Source organism: Pelodiscus sinensis, chromosome 15 (assembly GCF_052426305.1).
Source record: "Pelodiscus sinensis isolate ZL-2025 chromosome 15, ASM5242630v1, whole genome shotgun sequence".
Classification (NCBI taxonomy): domain Eukaryota; kingdom Metazoa; phylum Chordata; order Testudines; family Trionychidae; genus Pelodiscus; species Pelodiscus sinensis.
This window is the reverse complement of record NC_143066.1, coordinates 31,361,108-31,384,557: the sequence shown is the minus strand read 5'-3', so window position 1 is coordinate 31,384,557 and position 23,450 is coordinate 31,361,108. Positions and strand designations below refer to the sequence as shown.

General features: G+C 43.8%; 1 protein-coding gene and 1 long non-coding RNA gene across 4 annotated transcripts in view; one reads left to right on the top strand and one right to left on the bottom strand.

Moving 5' to 3' along the window:
• CARD11 (caspase recruitment domain family member 11) overlaps positions 1-23,450 on the top strand; it is an 83,403-nt gene that overhangs the window by 4,261 nt on the left and 55,692 nt on the right. The window contains exons 2-3 of one of the 3 annotated variants that reach the window (XM_075899623.2): positions 16,086-16,393; positions 18,671-18,855. The exons of 1 other annotated variant lie outside the window; for it this stretch is intronic. The gene's annotated coding sequence lies outside the window, so the exon portion shown is untranslated. The remainder of the gene's footprint in view (positions 1-16,085; positions 16,394-18,670; positions 18,856-23,450) is intronic. One more of the 3 variants, XM_075899622.2, reaches the window with a different exon arrangement.
• On the bottom strand, positions 605-6,226 carry LOC102446009 (uncharacterized). Its single transcript, XR_001369257.4, has 3 exons — positions 6,126-6,226; positions 3,978-4,082; positions 605-1,135 (listed from the first exon to the last, which is right to left on the bottom strand). It is a non-coding gene; the product is annotated as an uncharacterized LOC102446009 (long non-coding RNA).

The following is a 23,450-nucleotide window of genomic DNA, read 5'->3' as shown; positions in this document are numbered from 1 at the left end:
AAAAGAGTTTCTCTAAGGGTCCGTCTACACTAGCCCCCTAGTTCAAACTAGGGAGGCTAATGAGGGTGACTGAAATTGCTAATAAAGCGCGGGATTTAAAAATCCCATGCTTGATTAGCATATTCCCGGCCGGTCGCCATTTTGGAAACTGACTATCCCAAAGTAACTGCCCGCCTCTACACACGGTAGAGAAGCGGGATTCCGAGATAAACCCCTTAGTTCGAATTAACTGTTAAACATCATTCCATGAGTAGTCAGTTTCCAAAATATTTAAATCCCGCACTTCATTAGCAATTTCGGTCGCCCTCATTAGCCTCCCTAATTCGAACTAGGGGGCTAGTGTAGACGTTCCCTACATCAGTTACTAGAAACATACTTGAGTCCACTTTTAATAAAGTTCTCCATTTGTTTTTTCTCTGACAACCACCTCTTTTTTCCTCTCCCCTGTATCCTAGTTGTAAATGTTTATTTTGATACATGCATGAGCCTTCACAAATGACCACTTTCCAAATGGAAACATGAACTATCAAAAGTTAGAACAAACCTGTAAATACCTGAGCGAGAGAGAACAACCTGACACCTTCTTTAGAAAATAATTGGAGTGCAAATGGAAATGGTTATTACCGTGAAAATGATTTAAATCAAGGCTTTACACTTGGTTATTTAACACCCTTCTAGGAATTCCTGTCATGAACCAGGACCCTATGGTGTTAGGTGCTGTATGTAAACAGAACAAAAAGACAGCTCCCACTCAAAGATCTTACAGTCCAATCAGTAGGCATGAAATCCTGCCCTCACTGAAGTAAATGTGCGTTTGGCCACTGATCTCAGCCAAGCCTGGATTTCACCCAGAAATGCTTTGCCACTGACTTCTGCAGAGTGCTGCCACCATGGCTGGGGTTACAGGTTAGATCTCCCTGATCTGGCACCGTCAGGATCTGACTGGCCCCAGATGAGAGTCTCTGGCTCCAGCCCCAGCCTCGTGCTGTCCTAGTCGGGCTGCCAACTCTGTTGCACTGGCCTTGGCTGGCCCTCTTGCTCGTAGGCCCCTTGGCTTTCTGGTCTAGGAGCAAACCTGCTGGACCACGGATGTTGCTAGATGAGAAAGTGCCAGTTTTCAGAGATATAACCTGTACTTTAAAAAAAAAAAGAAGAGACAGGGATACGTTTATTTTCAAAACAAATGATGGATTTTTACAAGTATGTATGTAAAACAGCCACCATCTTCTGAACCCCAGCATTTTCATACAGTTGCTGTCTTCACCTTCCTGTCTGGGTCAGTAGTTTTAATGAAAGTGAACATTTTCAGGAGAGTAACCTTTCTACTTGTGATTTGTTCAAGGGCTCGGGAGTTATAATGGTCACTGTAAGATTTATATGATTGGTATCTGTGGCACAGATCCAGCGAGGTAATAAAAAGTATGACTGTTCTAGCTTCCTCAGTCACTTTTCTGTCTTCTGGGCCACCCTCACTTTTGCCCCTTGCAGACAGAAAGGGAAAACAATGTCAGTCTTTTTAAATTGCAGCTTTGGCAGAACTGGGTTATACCCATTTCGCATATGACGTGTCCCAAATGTAGTCAGTGAATTACTTCTTTCTGGAGCACTTGTCACAGTGGCTTCAGTTAAAGTTAAAAGTGCTTTTCAGATTTTATTTTAAAGCTACATCTCTTCCTCTCTACATTCTCCTGCCAGATAGTTAGACTCCATGAGACAAAATTTAGTGAGGGCCATATCCTGCCATTATTCTACATGCAGAACTTCTGCTGAAATCAATGGGAAGTTTTGCATTTAAATCACAGGCAAATAGAGCTCTTACATTTTTATGCCAAAAGTCCTAGTACATTTTGCAAAGCTCATGAAAATAAAGGACGAACAGCACTATTAACAGCTGGAAATAATGTATGTAGTTCCTATGCAAGTGTAGTGCAGGGATAGTTCTTGTTAAAGCCCCCTAAACCTCATCTGTTTTCACTGCTGCATGTGCCATTGCTTTCCAGTGTTATCAGCTGCCATAAGGCTGTGTAACAACTCAACTAGAAAGAGGAATGTGTCAGACATCCCTGGAAGTATACCGGAAATGTCAAACTAAATGTTTTCATTTAAAATGGGTAAATATACATAGTTCTGCATAAATTACAATAGGGTTAATACTGGTTTCTTCAGTGAATGAATCTCTGGGTAAAGTAAATAGGTACAGTGATGACAGATGCTTGGATTCTGGTCTCTAAAGTCTGTTTTGGCATAGACAGATACACTTTCTCTTTGCACTTATATCATGCTACTACTCTGTGAGCACTCTTCAATAGTGACATTGTAAAGTAAATTGGGTAAAGTTGTGAAAAAATTCATAAGCATGAAGGTTCCTTATCGGTGCTTGAAAAACAATCTCTGGAACTGATCCAAACCTCACTGAAATCAGAGGGAAGACTCTCATTAACCTCCATGGACACTGGATCAGATCCTTTGTTGGGCCTGGTCTACACTGCTATGGAAGATTGAAGTAAGATATGCAATTCAGCTATGTACATCGCGTAGCTAGAGTCGACATATCTTATATAGCATTTCTGCGCCATCTACATAGCGGGTTTGCTCCCGTCGGCCTTCCTTACTCCTCATAAGGAGTAGGAGTACCGGCGCTGACAGGGGCACCCTCTGAGTTGGATGTAGTGGGAAGATCGACTGTCCGTTATTCTGGTCCCTCCATCCGGTAAAAAAAAACAGAAAATACCGGACATAGGAAATACCAGACATTTTATGTTTCCCTCGGATGGAAGCCCGGCGGGGACAATTTTCCCCTGCCATATCTGATGTGGGCAGGGGAGTGAGGAGCACAGGGCCATTTAAAGGTGCAGCGCCCTTTTTTTTTCCTCAACAACTTTGGTCTCCCCCTTTTTTATTTCTCAACAGAATTTTTCCTGATTTTTTTGGGAGGGTTTGGAGGGGGGGGCGTGTTCAGTATGTTTTGTTAAACCATCTGGCAACCCTATTCCTCATTAATGTGGATAAAATAGGATATTTGCTATGTAAATGCTGTAATAGGCTATATGTATGTTCATGGATGCCATTAGCAGTTAATAGATTGCATTCCTTTTGTGAGTGTATCTGCATATGGACATACATTTATAATCCAATTCTGAAAAAATATATGTGTGATATATAAAGTACTTCTACACAATAGTCATTTTAACAAATAGTATGTCCATAGCTAGATTGGTTAATGGCTGTAGGTTTTTTCTACACCTAAGCAGAAGAGCCAGTTCCATAAAGGTTAGAAATAACAATGAAAAACTATTAAAATATTTATATTTCCCTCTGTGAATTCTGAATCCTGAGCATAAACTGGGAAAACACTTGAACTCGCTTTACTATGTTTTTCCACAGAACCATCCCAAATTCTCTTTGCTTCTGAATACAATTGATGATTAATTTTTCTTTCCATTATCATCCGCTGAAAGATTATCACAATTTTAAAATCACGTGTAAGGTTTTGTTTTTGTTTTAAAGAACATCAGGATATTGAAAGAGAGACAGAGATATTAAATGGGATTATTTCCATTTTACTTGCAGTACTCCATGCGTCCTTCAAAAACTCTACTGCTGAACCTTAGTCCTGAACAAGAACTTCCATTTCAGACTGGGTACCAGATTGTAGCTTGAATTTATTGGTTTCTCCTGAACAAAGAATTGCATTTCTGTCACTCTCTAATGGTTTTGTAATATGGACAAATATCCACTTTGTTGAGATTATCAAACTCGTTTCATTGGTTGGTGTCTTGGGAGAGTAGTGCCTCTTTTTGCAGCCTTTGCTATCAAAGATGATGGTGCAATGTGAAACATGAAATATTCAAATTCTTGTCTCAAGTCAGAAAGGATGTGCCTCCCCCCCCCCCCCCCCCTTCTGCTTTGATTGTTAGAAGAAATAAAGAAGCTTTTACATTTCCTGTAGGACCGAAAACACTGAATCAGATTTTTACCTGAAGCTCTATGGTCAGAAGAGAGGATAGGACTTCTGAGGCATCTCCATGTGGTGTGTTATTGTACATGTTGGGGTTTGTATGACTCCTCTGTGCTCATCGGGGCTAAAGATAGTAGGAGTGTTCTGGTTAAATGCTGTAGATGGTTATGAACATACAGTGTCACTGAATTCAGGGGTGTTGCATAGATGTGAAAATATGTTGGCCCTTTTTATACATTACTGCTGAGGATTAATTGAACTTTCCACTGACAGAGAGCAATTTGAAAATCATGAAATAATGAGGCTGAAGGTCTGAGCAGAAATGCTGGGAATTTTAACCATCACTTTGGGGGCTGGCAAATTGTCAGAAAGTATTAGCAACAGGTTCTGACCCTCTTTCTATACTATGGAAGCCACAGTGAGTGAAGGTTGACTCATCACAATGTTTATGCTGATAGTGTGTCAGCCTTAAGCTGTTTCACCAGAGACAACATTAGAAAAATGGCATTTGAACCTATTAAATTACGGGTGTCCTATATGGGATCCTTTGGCCTACATTTGAAACACGGACTACTGGAGGCCAGCAAGGGGCAGAATTCCATTTTGGATTAAAGTTGACAAACTGTGAACATTCTTTGCTTTTCTTTTTCTGATAGCTGGGTTTCACCTGCCAGAATTTCAGATATATCTGAACTTTGTTTATAATGGGCTCATTATTGATTTGTGGGAAGAAGAAAAAATAGAATTTGTGACTACTGATAGAATCATAGAAACATAGACCCAAAGAAACTTAGATCAATCCTGACAGGTGTTCGACCAGTTTGTGCTTAAAAACCTCCAAGGCCTCCTTTGGAAGCCTATTCTAGAGCTTAACTACCTTCAGAGCTAGGAAGTTTTCCTTAATATTTAACCTAAATCTCCCTTGCTGCAGATTAAGCTCATTATTTCTTGTCTTACTTTACTGGATATGGAGAACAATTGATTTCCATCCTCTTTCAAACAGCCCTTAATATGCTGGAAGCCTATTATCAGGTTCCCCCCTCCCCCATTGTCTTTTCCCAAGACTAAACATACCCAGTTTTTTTAACCTTTCTTCATAGGTCAGGTATTCTATGATTCTTTTATCATTTTGGCTGCTCTCCTCTGAACTCTCTTCAATTTATCCAAATCTTTCCTAAAGAGTGGCACCCACTATTAGGGTTGCCAGATACTTTCACAAAAAATCCCAAATATGGCAGGGAAAAAAATTGGTTAAGCGCCCCCCCCCCCCAAAAAAAAAGTCGCTGCTCCTTTAAATTCCCGCTTCCCCTGCTCCCCCCACCAGATGAAAAATGTCCCCACCAGCCTTCTGTCCAAGAAAAACAGAAAATACCAGACATGTATTTTACTGGAGAGAAGACGCACTTACCGGACTGTCCGGGTGAAAACTGAACACCTGGCAACCCTACCTACTATTGGACAATCAGGGCCACCAATGTGGGGGAGCAGTTGCCCCGGGGCCTAGGGCTCCTGGTCACTGTGACTCCTACTGTGTCAGTGGCTGGAGCCCTGGGCCCTTTAAATAGCTTCAGGAGCACAGAGCCATGTCCTCCGTGTGGCTCTGAGGGATGGAGGGGAAAGCATGGCATTCCAGCCAATGCAGAGGGCTGGCTGCCATGCCCTGCCCTGCCCCTTCTGGAAGCACAGAACCACCATCCTTACTGTGCCCAGAGGCTCAGGGAGGCTGTCAGCTCCCCAGAACACAGTGCTCCAACTGAGGCCACCTGGGTTCCTGGCCTTGGGACTGCTGCTTCCAGCTGTGTACCAGCACTGAGTAAAGCAAGACAATTACCTCCCCTGTCTTACATATGACACTACTTGTAATGCATTCTAGAATGATATTAGGCTTTTGCACCTGTATCACATTATTGACTCTTATTTCATTTGTGATCCACTATAATCTTTTTCAGCAGTTCTACCACCTAGCCAATACTTCCCCATTTTCTAGCTGCACATTTTTCTGTCATAAGTGCACTGATCTTTACTGAATTTCATATTGTTGAATTCAGACCAGTTCTCAAGTTTGTCAAGATCATTTTAAAATCTAATCCTATCCTCCAAAGTGTTTGCAGCTTCCCACTCCACCCCCATTTTGTGTCAACTGCAAATTTTATAAATATGCTCTTACCTATATCTGAATCTGCCAGGTTTAATTTGAATTTTCTCAAGCTCTCTCCATCACTAGCATAGTAGAAGGTTTGCAGGTTACGACTGAGGCATATTGGCAGGACACTGTAGAGAAACGGGAGTCCACTGATCAGCTTTTTTATGATTATAAATATTCTTGTGAATACAGTTTTCAAAAGCATCTAAGTGACTTAGGGTGTGTCTAGACTACATGCCTCCTTCGACGGAGGCATGTAGATTAGCCAGATCGGAAGAGGGAAATGAAGCCGCGATTAAAATAATCGCGGCTTCATTTAAATTTAAATGGCTGCCCCGATCTGCCGATCAGCTGTTTGTCGGCAGATCGGGGGAGTCTGGACGCGATGCCCCGACAAAGAAGCCTTTCTTCATCGACACAGGTAAACCTGGTTTCACGAGGCTTACCTGTGTCGATGAAGAAAGGCTTCTTTGTCGGGGCATCGCGTCCAGACTCCCCCGATCTGCCGACAAACAGCTGATCGGCAGATCGGGGCAGCCATTTAAATTTAAATGAAGCCACGATTATTTTAATTGCGGCTTCATTTCCCTCTTCCGATCTGGCTAATCTACATGCCTCCGTCGAAGGAGGCATGTAGTCTAGACACACCCTTAGGCTCATAAGTTGAGTTACCATATGCCCAGGTTTTCCCACACACTGCCTCTTTTTGAGCCTCTGTCCTCTGGGAGGGTTTTTCAAATAACAGGCAGTATCTGGGACTTCTTGAAAACAGATGCAGCAGCTCAGAAAGAGCTCCTTGGTCCACTTCCTGATCAGTCCCTTCTCTGCATTGACATCTGATTGGTCCATCCCCCTGCAGTCACAGCTTTCAGATCCTGCCCACCCAAGCCCCAGTTCCCAGCAGCTGGGGAGAGGGGGGCAGCACAGAGGCACTGATTGACAGCTGTTGCTCCATCCCGGACTTGTATAAGCTGCTCTGCCAGCATAATAGGGAGCAACACTACCACCCCACCTCCAGCAAGTACCACTTCCAGCTCCCCCAAATGTACTCTTTCAACTCTCTCTCCCCCCCCCTCCCGCTCACTCCCCAGTGTCCTCCTTTTAGAAACCTGAAATATGGTAACCCTAAAGTCCCATTTATTTTAACAAGAACATCAGTGGGTGTTAAGTGCCTAAAATTTGAAAAATGGGATTTAGACTTCTAACTCACTCAGGTGTTTTTGAAAATCATACCCTTTCTTTCTTCTAGCCCCTTTTTTCAGACAAAAAAATAACAAATGAAAGTTAAAGTTGTAACAAACAAGTTAAAAGAAAAATCCTAAGGGAATTCATGTCTAATAGTGCCATTGCATGCTTAGCTCACCACATTATATCAAGGTATTGTAAGGATGTCAAATAGTGATTAAGTAGCATAATGTGTTTGCTGTAGTGCTCAGACCTTACAGAGCACGTTAAGAATGGAGTGTCAGGCATAATTGTGAGTTTTCTCGTTTTATTGGCTTATGTCACATCCCTAACATGACTTTAAATGTAGTTTTGTGTATGTTGGAGTTTTCTCTTATGTTTCCCCCTGGCTAGTAATATTTTGTGTGGTAGTTTTTCTCTCTTTCATGTGCTATGTTATCCATTATTGTCGCCAGCCCTGCCAGGATGTCCTTGGAGAGGTGCCTTAATGGAGCTGTCCTGGTTAAAGAAATTCAATGTGATTGAGCTGCAGCAAAGAATCAAAATCCAAATATCTGAGAGGAATGAATAATAACTAGGTATTAAAGCATATTGGTTATTTATTACTGGCAGAAGGCAGGAAAACATTAGCATGTAAAAAGCTTCATATTAATCACTGTTAGTGAGTGGAAACCTGAAAAGTCACCTCTATCTTTGCTAACTCCATTTTCATTATTCCGGGTGTGTTATCATTCTTCCAGCTCTCTGTCCCCCCCACAGCCTCCGCTGGTAAGGAAAGAATGCTGCACAGGAAGGCTACAGAAACAGGCAGGGTTAATTCCAGGAGATCAAGGGGGCCAAGATGCCAAAGTAGGGTAGATGATAGAAACCAGAAACTGAGTTGTTCACTATTCTTCATCAGGGTCCATATAAGGGCTGCAGTCTGATCTGGGGAAAAATCTATGATGAGAAATGAAGAGCAGTGCAGTAGTTAGAGCAGGGCAACTGGGCATCTGAATTCCTGGATATGTACCTGACTTGGCTGCCAGTTCTTGGTGTTCCTCTGGCTACCCCAGTGTAAAGTGCACATAGTGATATTTACGTGTCCCATGGAGTTGTTGTGAGAGTTAAATAGTGTTTGTAAAGTGCTATGTTATCCTCCATTGAAAAGTGCTGTGCAAACACCCAATGAGTTTGATTTGCTCTTAGTGGCTTTGCCAGCAGTTGGCATTTTCCTGGGCCAGCGTTACAAAACTCTAATTTTTCTAAACAAACATCAGAGGTGTAAACTCCCTGCCTCCCAGTCATGCTGAGGACAAGATTCTGTTCCATGTGGAAAATCCAGAGCCACCCCAAGCCACCTCCATAGTAGTTCCACCCTGGGTGGAAATCTGCTCCTGTCTGACCAACGGAATTGCCTCTAGGTCTATTCCTATTGGTAAGCAATCTGTTTCAATGATGCTGCATCCTCATTCCTCCGTCTTTCAGGATTTCAAGACCTGCCCAGAAGTCTCAGCAGTGAATACAGAAGAATTAAATAGTAAATATGATAGAGGTCTATAAAATCATGACAGGAGTGGAGAATGTGAATAAAGAAGAGTTTTTTACTCCCCTTAACACAAGAACTGGGAGTCACCAAATGAAATGAATAGGTAGCAGGCTTAAAAGAATCAAAAGGAAGTACTTCACACAACCTGTGGAACTCCTTGCCAGAGGATGTTGTAAAGGCCAGGACTTTAAAAGGGTTCAAAAAAGAATTAGATAAGTTCATGGAGGTTAGGTCCATCAATGGCTATTAGCCAGAATGGGCAAGGATGGTGTCCCTAACCTCTGTTTCTCAGAAGCTGGGAATAGACAACCGAGGATAGATCAATTGATGATTCCCTGTTCTGTTCATTCCCTTTGGGGCACTTGGCACTGGCCAATGTCAGAAGACAGAACACTAGGCTAGATGGACCTTTGGTCTGACCCTGTATGGCCATTCTTATGTAACCAGGGCCTATGTTGTTAAGGCCCATATACTTTAGGGAATACTAGAGAGATAAAATGTGTGAAATAATATCTTTTGCTGGACCAACTTCTGTTGGTGGGAGAAACTCACTCAACTTCTTTCTCTTGTATCCTGGGACCGACCTGGCTACAGGACCACTGCATATAACAATTAGAAAATAGTGTCATTTACAGCACTAGTTCAAGTAGCAAAAGTATTCTTGCCCGCCCACAACTTTCCTCCAAACGCTTTCCAAATAGTCCATAAGCCATTTCACTTGCATGAGCCTGGGCAGCTCCTGTGAACACTTCCACCCACACCAACTCACTTCCAACCATTTCACGGCTAGAGTAGGTGGAAAAAGCAGGTTTTGTGGTTGCACTGATTCAGTCAGCTCTCCCAGTGCTCTCCCACAGGGCTTCCATGCTTTTCAATCGTGACTCTGTACAGGGTTTTTTTGTTTTCTTTTTGGCAACTTGGGCTCTTCTGGGCATCTCATGGGGCAAAAGCGGCCTGTGCATCCTTGCTCTGCATTCACCACAGGCAGCTATGGTACTATGACTGTGCAGAAACCTAGTACACTCCTAGGAAGAAGTCCCTTACTCTTAGGCCAGGTCTATGCTAAGGGAGAAAGTTGATTTAAGATACGCAACTCCAGCTATGTGAATAGCTGGAGTCGACGTACCTTAAGTCGAATTTCCGTGGTATCCCCACTGCAGGAAGACAATGGGAGAAACTTCTTGCGCAATGCCATTATACCTATTACTTTTCAGGAAGAACGGCATTGCACAAGATGGTTTTTCTTGCGCAAGAAGGGGCAGTGTAGACGCTCCTTCTTGCACAAGAGCCTCTTCTGAAAAAAATGGTAGCTCATTAGGTATGCAAATGAGGCTTGCCGATATTCCACGCTTAGCCACATTTGCATATTACTCGCGCAAGAAGCCTTGAGTATAGACATATCCTCAGGGTGGAGCCTGAGTTCTGGAAACCTACCCCTTCACATAACCTTTCCCTCTGGAACTAAGGGGGCTAGAGACATTGAAAGCCCTGAGGCAAGAATATGCAGCTCACTAAGGCCTGGATGTGGGCCAAAGACTCTATTGTGAGGGACTGTTGTGAGGCAACTGCCCCACACTGGCTGGAAGGGGTTAATGCAGGCTAGAGGGAGCCTATGCAGAGCCCTGGCCAATCAGGGGGAAGCTTTTAAAGAACCAAACAGACTGTAGCTTGCTGGGCCAACCATATATATATACAGGTAGTCCCCGAGTTACGCGGATCCGACTTGATCAGTTTCAGCAGCAGCTGACTTGGGGACACCTGGGGTTCTTAATTGAATCTGTATGTGTCAGAACTGGTGTCCAGATTCAGCGGCTGAATCTGGATGCCAGTTCCAACTTACATACAGATTCAACTTAAGAACAAACCTACAGTCCCTATCTTGTACGTAACCCGGGGACTGCCTGTATATAGGGAGCTGCCCAGCCAAAAGGAGTCAGTTAGGCCCTGACTGTAGGTTTGTTCTTAAGTTGAATCTGTATGTAAGTCGGAACTGGGTACTGCCGGAGGGCAGTGTCCTGAAGAGGACACCATGGTCCGGGAGCAATGCAGGTCCAGAACTGGAGTGTGGATTGAGAACGCAGGGAGACACCAACCAGAGGGAGGCGGCTGACAAGAACTAATTCCCAGTGCCACAGCCAGGTGGCACCGCGGCGGTGAGCGCTCACCCTGTGCCTGAGACATTAGGTTTATATATATATTGTAGGACTCTGGTGAGCCCCCTAGTGCTCCTCTTCTATTGTTCTTCACATTGCATGTGGCTATTTCACACTAGAGTGATTGTTACCACAAGGACAGAGAATCCTTTCTAGTAAAGAAAAATGTGGCAAAACAGCATTAGAAGACGTTCTGGGAAGGAAAAGTAGGAGTTAAATTGGCTTCTGCATAACAGTTGTGTTTTATGCTTGCCTGTCTCCCTCCGACTTGTTTTCCATGGTGACTTCGTTAGCAGTGAGCTGCTAATTAAATTTCATATTTATGATGAGAAAATAAAATCATTGGACCTTTTTTAAATAGGATTTTTTTTCCATTTTGGCTCAGGCAGCTGAGTCAGCAGTAGGCTGTAAAGATGAAACTTTCCAGCTTTCACAAGGAAGATAAACAGAACAAATAATGATGGGAGGAGAGTCTAATCTAAAATCCCATGTAGTTATTACCCTATATTAATTTTTGAATACAAGAAAAACAAATCTGTGTTTGCTGTTCTCAGAAAGCAGTGTTGCTGAGGAGATAGAAAAGAACCTTTCCGATTTTTTTTAAAGGACGCAAAGTGCAAATACTAATCTAACTCTCAAAAGGTTGTGTGTGATGGGAGATAAATATGTTGGAAAAGATTTTAGACTGGAACTCTGACAGTGATTATCACCATCTACTCACCAGTAGAATGTCTATTTCTTGGGTTCCCAGGAATTAAAAATTATGATGCATAAGCATTGATTTATGTTGCCAATTCTCTCCCTCTTGGAATGTGTCATTTTTCTGTAGTAGTATACAGTGCCAGCAAACCAGAACTACAAACTACTACTCCCAGCAAGCTTTGCATGCACAAAGTGCTCTGTAACCTCAACCTACTCATGGAAAGCTATCATCTGAAGAAGCACCTATAACTGAGCCAAGGTTCTCAACAGAACTCAGCCAGTTAGGCATTTAAATAAGGGCCAGATTTTCTGAAGTGTTTAGTATTCAGCAGCTCTCGCCCATTATGATGCATAGGACCATATTTCCTCACCATCTGGCCAAGGTCTTTCAAAAATCCAGCTGTGATGTTTCCTGATGGCACCAAACGTATGTCTACACTAGGAAATTATTTCAAAATAACATATTTAAGCCTGCCAACGTTCTTTTTTATTTTCATGTGGATCTGGTTGAGGGTCCACATGTGTCCCTTCCTGTGTGGCACAGGGCTGGCAAAGCTCTCCTCATGCCTCTAGTCCTTTCCCTTCTGCCTGCAGCTTTAAGCCCTGCAGGCGAAGGGGAGCAGTGGAGTTGTCAGGGGTGTGGCCAGAGCTGCCACAAGTGCAGTTATGAGAGGTCTCTGGAGGCCAATTATTTTGAAATAGCAGCAGCTGAGCATCCACACTAACACTGTTTCAAAGTAAGTGTTATTCCTCATGACAAGCAGGAGTTGTTATTTCAAAATAAATAACCAGCCTGTTATTTTGAAATAATAGTAGTGTGGATGCTCCGCTTCTTATTTCAAAATAACTCCCTAGTGTAGACCAGGGGCCAAGGGTTATGAGGTACCCCACTGCCACCTACCACTAGCATGAGGAAATCTTGTTTTGTGCCTACCAGGAGTCAGCTCCCCAACGCCACCAGGAACACATCATTTCCCTCCAGACCTGTGCAGGCCCATAGGCACTCTGTGGGTTAGTGATCAGCACACTCCAACCCCTGAATCCGCTGTGCGTCCGCCCTGGCACATCTAGCTTCTGTTCCACTGGATGCTTGAAATATTCCCAGATTAGCATGCACCAGTTTGGTTGAAGTGAAAACAAGTAAACGTTTATTTAACAAAAGTTAGAGATTGGAGAAGTCGCAAGTCAGAGCATTGGAAACAAAAGGTTACATGTGAAATAAAATCATAATGCACATTATAAAGTCTAGACCTAATTACTCACACGCTCTCCTGTCTAGTGAAGGTGAGCCCATCTAGAGACTTTGCAGCATTTTCCAGTTAAGTCGGCTGTAACTTCCTCTCATAAAACAGAACCCAGTGGCTTTTTGTCTCCTTGGTGTAAGATTCTAAATGGACCTTAGTTATACTCCCTAAATCCATCATTTTTACTCTGAAACAGGATTCCCCGTACACACACACTGTTTGTACTTTTTTCAGCAGATGTTCTCTCATTAGCATCAGGCTCACTACTGCAAATAGACTTAAATTATATGTCACACAATTATCAGCCAAAGAGAGAAGTGTCTATTACCCCCTGCCTGACCCAAACTTCTTTGTCCTCTTCTGGATATGTGTCTTATAACTCACATACCTTAAGAATATTGTTTTCAGTGTGGACATGTAGCTGCTTCAGTACCATCCGTACATACTTCTTGTAATTATTAGGACAACTAGTGTGTTACTAGCTGTTGGCAGAGACCTCACATCCCATCCTTCGGTGCATTAATACATAGACATCAGACCCAACTGATCCCTGTAAGTTTTTCTGCTTCCCTTATATCCTCTGCCAAGTGGACACCAAGAGGCACTGGGTTCATGCCAGCCACTTTTTTACTGCTTAAATGTCAGCTGAGCTCAGAACCCAAATATGGCCTTTGCGAGTGGGTTCTGAGCTTGTTGGAAGAAGATAAAAATATTAATCCTAAGGCTCTGGCGTAAAGATCAAATAATTCAATCAAGTGTGGGAATTACTTATCCATTCTCATATGACAAGGAAAAGGTGACCACTAATGGATATGAAAGACAACACATTTAATGGAATTGAATAGTTCTATCGTATAAAATAGTTAACCTGAGGTAATGGGTGAAATGAGATAGTGAGGCATATCACTTGATCGTACAATCTCTGCAGTTCCATAGCTAAAATAAATACGGGTAAAGATTATTGTTCCTCACGTTTCAGGAGAAAAAACAAATATAAAAGGGGAAATTTCCTTTGATTTTTCTGGGAGATTTAAGTGTCTGCCCTTTGTGCCTTGAAAAATCTCTCCCTAAATTCCTGGAATTGGGATTCTTCCATCCTCCTCCCCCTTCCCTCATGTTTTTACAGTGTTGTCCATAAAGACTGTTAGACTGATATTGAGCATGCCTTGTCTGCGCTAACCCTCGCTGTCAATCTAATCTATGTGACTTCAGCTATACAAATAGTATAGCTGAAGTAAATGTACTTGCCCCAGCATCAGGTAAGATCAGTGGGGGCTGCTCTCATATCGGCACCAGCTATTCTTCTCATCCTAGTGGAGTTTGACATTGATGGAGAAGTACTTGGAAATTGATTTATCATGTCTGAGCAGGAGTGATAAATCAGCCAGTAGATTGATCACTGCAGCCTGGAACCCCAGTGTAGTGGAGACAAGCAAAACCCAGGTAGATGGAGCACTGATATGGCAGTTCCTAACTACTCGTTTCCCATTGTGAGAGAGGAATTCAGTCAATAGTACTCCTTTATCCTGCTTCCCATGACGACCAGGACCGTATGCAGGAATTTCTGGAGGTGTGTGCTTTTTTGTAAGGGTACGTCTAGACTACACGCTTCTTTTGAAAGCAGGTTTTTTTTAAAGAATCTTTTGAAAAAGCTTCTTTCGAAAGAGATCATCTAGACAGCCACAACTTTTTTGAAAAAGCAATCTGCTTTTTCGAAAGAGAGTACCGAGGCAATCTGGATGCTGTCTTTAGAAAAAGCCCTGTTTGCGGTCAAGAACGCCTTTTTTCAAAAGAGCTCTTTTGAAAAAAATCATTCTTCCTCATAAAATGAGGTTTACTGTTGTTGAAAAAACCACCACGTTCTTTTGATTTAATTTCGAAAGAATGCGGCGGCAGTCTAGACACAGGTGAAGTTTTTTCAAAAAAAAAAAAGAGGCCACTTTAAAAAAAAAAACCTGTAGTCTATTCATAGCCTATATGTGGACCACAAGGGTGTGAATGTGCCCCTCGTTGTCCCCCAAATAAGTGGGGAAATTAGCCCCAGCCTGACCTGTCTGATCAGAGCATGGAGAAGGAGGCTCGGGCAGTATGCTCCCAGCCTTCCCTGGCTGGCCAGAGCATGTTTACTTGTGGGATCATGGGGGCTGCTTTCACACGTTTTGTACCCACCCTGCTTATGGGCCTGATGATGCATTCTAAAAGACCACATTCTGTTAGGAGAAGAAGGTAGTTAGATTTCTGACTCATTAAGTTCTTGGCTTCTCCAATCTTTACCAGTGACGCAACTTGACATTGAATTGAAACAACTGGCCTCTTCTATGCTGAGAGTGGAATTCTGGTTCATGCCATGTTTCGCTAGCCCTGCTGGGAATAACTTTTCCATAAGGGAATTTGTATTTCACCTTATTCTCCTTAGCTAAAGCAACAGGTACATTTCATGGTAAAGCAGCACAAAGGTATTTGTTTAACTATATAATGTTTGCATAGCACCTTAATGATAGAACCTTCTATAGCCCAGAATACTGCTATTAGTCCTTTTCCCTGGCAGTCAGGTAATGATTAATGAAGAATGATGCTTACAGGAACAAAGTACAGTCCCACCAGTTAAGGAGTTAGGAGTTCGTTACCCCTGAGAATGTTCTCCCAGGCTGGGAACGGTCTTGTGCATTTCATCTGTTTTCCCCACCCTTTCACTGACCCACATGTCACATTGGGTACATGTAGACTGCGAGGCTATTTTGGGATATCGGAGGTATCCCAAAATAGCTGCCCCACGTCCAAGGAACACATTCACTATTTCGAAATAATTTTTGAAATAATGGGTGCACTATTTCGGCATCCCTGTAAGCTTCGTTCCATGAGGAATAAGGAATGTCTCGGAATAGTGCTTTATTTCGAAATGTGGCACCGTGCATATGGGCCAAATTTTCAAATAGCCTATTTCTAAATAAAATTGAAATAAGATATGCAATTTGTGCAGTGCTAATTGCCTATCTTATTTTGATTTTTACAGTCTAGACGTACCCATTGTTATTAGGAGATGTGGAACTGCAGAAGGACCATTTTTGCAATATCTGTGGAAGAGAGGGTTGTTTTTAGGTAATACCCCTCTCCCCATCACATCCAGAGCAGAGCTCTCTGTCACCACTTCCTCTTTGCTTTCCCTCTACAGAGGTGTTATGTTTGAAAGTCACACACAGCCTCTGCTCAGAAGAAAAGGGGAAGTGAGGCTGCCCCCAACACCTCTCCACCTGCTATATATAGACACAGCATTTCTGAGAGAGGATGGTGGGTGTGCACTTCCGGAGCTATGTCACACAGTCCCACTGCGGCAGCAAGCAAAGAGGCAGGACACAGAGCGAGAGGAAGAAGTGGGGATCAGAGGGCTCAATCAGGAGAAGCCAGTTGAACTAAAAGAAACTTATTGAAAAGGTTTGGCCACTTCTGTATGAAAGACACACGTTTATAACCAGCTGAACGGTAGGTAGCCTCCCAGAAGCTGCTTCTCACTCCTAGCAGAACTTTGTCCTTCCTCAGTAATGTTTCATTTTGTCTGTTGGGTAATTTTCCTGGCCAGGTTACATCCAGATTTCTACATGTGTTCTACTGGCTTGGAACAGCTCGCAGCACTGTACTTCCAGCTTTAAGCCAGGGGGAAAGGGAGCTTTAAGAACATTGGTACTGCCAAGCGAGGGCCATTTCCAAGGAGCTTTGTGAGTGAGAATGGAGTTTATCACTGGTTGAATAAGTATGTTTCCCCCAGAGACTAGCACACCCTCTGCAAAGTTGTAGTGCCACCGGGAGTGGCCTGAGGCGGGCTGCGGCAGCTGGCGCCCCAGACGGAACGCGCAATCGACGCCCCTGCCTGCACAGCTGTCAATGGAGTGACGTCATCATCGGGCGCCCGGGCGCCCCGTGACGTCATCATCAGGCACCCCGTTGAAGGCAGCGCCCTAGGTAACGGCCGAGTTGGCCTATAGTCACAGGCCGCCCCTGAGTGCCACAGCATACCCCATCATTTAGCCCCTTGATTCTGGCCAGGAAAGACATCTGATGCCGGTATTATGGATAACACTTACTTCATTTATCAGGCAGATTTAAGAAAGAAAGGTGGACTTGTAAACTAGACTTTGTCTATATTACTGTGGGCCATTGATCTAAGTTACGCAATGTCAGCTACGTGAATAATGAAGCTAAGTCGACATACTTATGTCTGCTTATCACAGTATCTTTGCAGCAGTAAATCAACAGCTGGTGCTCTCCTGTCGACTCCATGGCCAGGTCCACAGTTCGGGGGAAGATCGGTTGAAGGTACGCAATTCCAGCTATGTAAAAAATGTAGTTGGAGTCGACGTACCTTAAACTGAACTTTGGCACCGTTCCTGTAGAGGGAGGTCGATGGGAGAAATGTTCCCATCAACTTCCCTTACTCCTTGAGAGGAGTAGGAGTTCTGGTGCTGATGGAGGCATCCTCAGTGTTCAATTTAGCAGTTATTAACTAGACCAGCTAAATAGAACTCCGTAAGACCAACGGCCGCAGCATCCATCTTCCAGGAAGGCGTGACTTTACTCTTCTCATTTTGCTTCAGTACCAGAGTTGACGGAACAGTTGCCCGAGGGATGAAGCTGACTCCCCCATTTGGAATGCAGGATAAGGGACACCCTGATGGGAGCACGGTGGGGTGGGTTATGGAGTGGCCTAGTGGATAGGGCGCATGGTTATGGGTTTGGACCTCACCCAACCTGGGTGAAACTGGACTACCAACCCCATTTGCCCCAGAGATGGAGCTGGTCCCCCATGAGGAAAGCAGGATAAGGGACACCAAGGAAGCAGAGTGGGTTCATTCCAGAATGACCTAGTGGATAGGGCATTGGCCTGGGGACTGCAGGGTTATGGGTTTCAGCCCCCCCACCCTGGGAGTGTCCTCACAGCCAGCATCAGTTGCCCCAGGTATAGAGATGGCTCCCCCATTATGGAAGCAGGATAAGGGATGCCATAAGGAGAAAAGTGCTTAGAGGTCGATTTATAAATCAACCCCTACTGGATTGATCATTACCTGTTGATCTAGCAAGTAGTAAAGATGTGCCCTTAACTGATGGTGCACCAAAGAGAAATCTCTACATTACAACTATTGGCTTTTCAAAGGCATAATTACAGAGAGGTATAAACTTGAGTAAGTAGTTAAATGAATACTAAGTGTCAGGTAATACACAGATGTTAACAATCATTGGCCATAGGATGCTGAGTCGTTTTGGGGACAACAAATTCAATGATAAACCCCTAGTAAACATACAAGTGATTGGACCTATATAGAGAGCTTGGTGTGGAATCATTATACCCCAGAAGTTTGAAATAGCTGTTATAGTCCCATGAAAGGCCAGAATTGTTGTATTGTGATATTTTATTTGAATGGTGAAGTTTTATGTCTTGTATTGTCTTATGTATCGGAAGTAGTAGGTCTGCTAAGATCCATCTGTCTGCTGAAACCGTCAGTCAGCTTGTTACTTGTTCATCTTTTATATTTCTTGTTTTTTATCTAGCCACGCTGTTGTACTCTTATTTGTGAGCCGGAATGTGATGGTCCATGCCTAACAGTAGTAATATTGGATCTCACACAATCTTTGAAATAAAGTACTATTGATGAATTTATCTGAGACAAAATGAAGACAACAGAATTACATGAATATAACTGGGATGAAAATTTGGACCTTTTTGCCCATTGGGATGTGATATGAGTGTGTTCCCATTTGTTGCAGAATTTGGGCACTTCCTGGTAAATGAGACAATCTGGTCCCGACTGACATCCAATGGCTTGAATTGTTTGTTTGGAAATGACAGAATACTGCCAACGAGGATATCATTGACCTCACTGGATGAGAGAAACATTGCAAGTTTGAATGTTGTGGACACATGTTCATTTGGGTTTACAATAAGCCATAAAGTAAGTAAATAGTGCCGATGGTAGTTTAATATGGTAGTCACATTTCTGTCTTTCTTAATATTTACCTCTTTGTACTGATAAAGGGGAGGTATTAATAGCATTGATGATAACCAACTATAATGTACGCAGCAGAAGTGGGAGTTTGTGCTGATGTGGGAATGAATCTCTATCCCAACCTCAGTTCCCACACAGCTGTCAATGTAACTTCATAAAGGGCCGAGGCTCACTGTTTAGGATTTATGTGCTAGATTTATCATGTAGGTGGACATACATGCAGATATATACAAATAGGGCTACAATTTTGACATGTAAATAACGGAATTCGCGACTTCTAGAGACCTCCATGATTTGAACCCATGGTTCCTGCAAACTGCAGGCCCCGCCCCATTAGCCCATGGTGGCTGAGAACTGCAGGGAGCTCCAAGTTTCCAGGGGTGGTGGGCAGCAGTGGTGCTGCATGACTCTGAGACATGGTGGGGATCAGGGGTGCCCTGGAGCTCTCTGGCACCATGGTCCTCCAGAAGTTCCCTGCTGCCATGGACAATGGCATTGTCCTGCAGCTCCTGGATGCCATGGGCCTCTGGGAGCTCCCTCCCAGCCACTGCTCGTAGGTGCCCTAGAGCTGGAAGTCCCCACAGGTAGCAAGGGTGCCCTGAGCTAAGAGACATGGGTAATATGGGGACCCTACAGCTCTGAGCCAGGACCGCCCAGGGTGTTTCAGAGTTCCCAAAGGCCCTGCTGCCCATGATGGCCCAAAGCTATAGGGTACCCGTAAACCTCCCGGCAGCTGGGAACTTCTGGGGGGCCCGCTTCACACGTCAGTGGAGAGAGCTCCAGGGCATCTCTGCCCACCCCCACAGTGACTGGGAATTGTGGGTACTTTAGTAAAAGTCACAGATAGCTCACAGACTTCTGTGGATTTTCTTTATTGCCTGTGACCTGTCTGTGACTTTTACTAAAAATATGTGTAGCAAACTCTTAGCCTTAACAATAAGACCTAAGATAAGATCACCAGCTTCATTTGCACAGGTGGCCAAAATGAATTTTGAATCCAGATCTCCTGAAGCTGCAGGGTGTCTCCGGTAGCCCATACTGGCTGGGAACTGTGGGGGATGTAAGGTCCCCAGAACAATGGACAACAGAGGTGCTGCACAACTCCCAGTCTAAAACACTGAACTAATTGGGGTGGTTTAGTTTTGAAAAGAAAAGACTGAGAGGGGACAATGATACCAGTTTTCAAGTACCTAAAAGGGTGTCACAAGCAGGAGGGAGAAAATATATTCTCCTTAACCTCTGAGTATAGGACTAGAAGCAATGGGCTTAAACTTCAGCAAGGGAGGTTTAGGTTGGACATTAAGAAAAACTTCCTAACTGTCAGGGTGGTTAAACACTGGAATAAATTGCCTAGAATAAATTGCACTAGAATAAATTGTAGAATCTCCATCACTGGAGATATTTAAGAGCAGGTTAGATAGACATCTGTCAGGGATGGTCTAGAAGGTGCTTGGTCCTGCCATGAGGGCAGGGGATTGGACTTGATGGCTCCTTGAGGTCCCTTCCAGTTCTAGTATTCTATGATTCTATGAGTTAGAAGGCTGGCAAATTGACCTTCCTGCATCTAACCTTCAGTTCTTCCTCCTTTTAGCCTTGTTGGAATCCAGATCCCAGCTATAAAAAAACAAACTATTCCACACCCTAAAAATCAGCCTGAAGCCTGACAATGGTTTCTGCATAATCTCAAAAACATTCCTTAGATCAACTATCTCATAAGCCATGTACCACCTAAGGACAGCAGCTTCTTTTTATACCTCTGCTTTTCACAGGCACAAGTAAAAAGAGACTGTGTCAGCAGCTAAATGCGGCATTCAAACAAAAAAAATCCAGGCTTTAAACATGTTTGTATTACAATATCACCATCATTGTCATTGTCCTCATCATCATGCACAGTCGCGTGTAGGATGTGTAAATTAAAGTACTTACTAAGTGTCAACCTTTCATGTTGCTGCTTTTCAAACCCTTTTAAATGCATGCACAAAATTCCTGTGGTAAATTATTAAAATTATTGTGCCATTAGCTTGATTTGCATGCTCTGAACTGACACCAATCTTTAGCTTCCCAAGATCTGTCTCGGGGCCTCCCAGTCTTACACTCTCTATCTCCCCATTTGCTTGAATCTTGCCCCTCACGTATTTCCCCGTTTTTATTAACCCTTCTTATTTTCACTCCTATCTCTCTTGTGTCTCCTCTTTGTCTCTCTATATTCTCCTCTCACCTTTCCTCCTCCTTCATCTTTCCTTCCATCTTTCCTTATCACTGTTTCTCTTTTCTGTCTTTCTCCTGTTCTCCCTCTTTTTCCATCTCTCTTTCCTCCTGTTTCCCTTCCTTCAGTTATAGGAGTGCTGTCACTGGAGGCACAATTTAAACAATAAACAGCACTGAAATCCTACATTTGGATGTCAGACTGGCACATAATGCATGTGTATAGAGCACCTATATATGCACCTAAGATGCCCTGTTAAGGTGCCCACATCTGAAAATTCAGCTGTATGTCTTCAGACACTTTACTAGTGGGGGAATTCTGTATCAAAAAGTTAAAATTCTGCAGACAAGATTTAAAAATTCTTCAAAATTTATTTGTCAAAATAACACTATATAATCACAGCGGTTTCAGTCATTTTGGTAATTTCTTTCAGAATACCAGTCAGGACGTATGTATGTAATAATACAGACACATACAAATTACCCCAGAAGTAGAGAGTTAAAGAAACTCCTACAACAACCTAGTTCCTGTTTCTCTGCTCCTTACACCCCAGATCCTAGCCATGCCCCCCAGCCCAGACACTCAGGGTGTGTCTAGACTACAGAGTTTTGTCGACAAAAGTGGACTTTTGTCGACAAAACTATACCTGCGTCTACATTACCGCTGAGTTCTGTCGACATAACGTTGACAGAACTCAGCAGTTTTGTCGATGCTGGTAAACCTCATTTTACGAGGCATAACGCCTTCTGTCGACAGAAGGTGTTATTGCGTATAAACTGTCCTTTGCGTCTACACTACCATGTCGACAAAGCAGCTTGCTTTGTCGACAGAACTGAATGTAGTGTAGACGCTCTTTGTTGACAGAAGTTTTGTTGACAGTATCTGTCGACAAAACTTCTGTCGACAAAAGCCTGTAGTCTAGACGTACCCTCACAGTCTCTCCCCTCAAAGCCCAGCCATTCCCCCCACAGCCCAGACACTCACACCACCTCCCCTGCAAGAGCCCAGTCATACCCTACCAGTCTATAAAATTTCATAGATCTAATCCTGTGGTAGATTATACTTGGTCAATGAAAGAATTCTTCTGTCAGCCTAGCTACTGTGCCTCTGGAGATGGATTAACTACAGTGATGGAAAACCCCTCTTATCTCTATAGTGAGTGTGTACCCTAAAGTACTGCAGTGCCACAGCTGCAGCTCTGCCGGTGTAGCATTGTAAGTGCAGACATAGCCTTACACAGGCTGTCCTTAGGCATTTGCAGCGTACACTTCTGCTTAGGGCACCACTAAATATGGGGCACTAGTGTTGCTCCAAATTTAGTAATGCCCTATGCCGCGTATACCTACGGCCACCTCAGGCAGTGGGCAGTTCTGGCAACAGCGGCCTCAACCTCTGCCCCCCTGCTCCTCCTCCCAGCCCCGTCGGACCCAGTCCTTCACAGTCCCCCAACCCCTGCTCTGTCTCCTGGCCCCATCAGCTCCAATCCCCCAGCAATATCGGCCCCAATTCTCCAGGCCCCTGCTGCCTCCCTCCCCCATTAGACCCAATCCCCCAGCTCCTGATCTCCCCACTCCAATCCTCCGCTCCCCCACAGCTCAACCTGTCAGCCCACAGCTGTAGCCGGCTGTGCCGCACCCCCTTCTGCCTGCTCCAGCTCCTGGCCTGCAGCTCCAGCAGGCTGTGTTACTTAGTCTGCCTGCTCCCCCACTAACCTTCCTACCATCATCCAGCCACCCCCACAGTGCCTGCCCCTACAGCCCTGAGCATAGCCCTGTCCCATGGAGTGGCTCCCCGCCCTGCCCCGAGGGTGCAGATGCTCAGGATGTGTGGGGCACCAAAAATCTTAAGCACGGCCCTGGCCTTACAGCATTCAATATGGAACGTAGACTTCTAAGTCATACACAGATGCTTTTCAGTTATTCACATGGCTAGTGCCCTGATATGGTAGTGGGTGGGATATAAATACCTGCATAGAAGAGAGAGAATACACACAGAAAGGGAGGCAAAAAAGCTTAAGCATAGCTACTGTGCTGTATGTGAAGGAGGGTTTTTCCATTTTCTGTGTTTTTATTATTGGTAATATATGTTGTGCAGACAAATCTGATTGGATGCTGCCTGTCTGGGTTATCATAATCTTTTGTGGGTTGTGCTATTCAGACAAAATTAGTCATTTTCCTTCCTGTGAGAACATGAAAAGAACTCTGAAGGAAGGGCTAATGCTAACAGACTTGAGGAATGCACAATAAGTTTGCCTGGGACGTCAGATATCTCACTGGATAAAGAGCACTGCAGAAAACATGGATCTTAATTTTATACTGGACTGGGGTCACTGCAG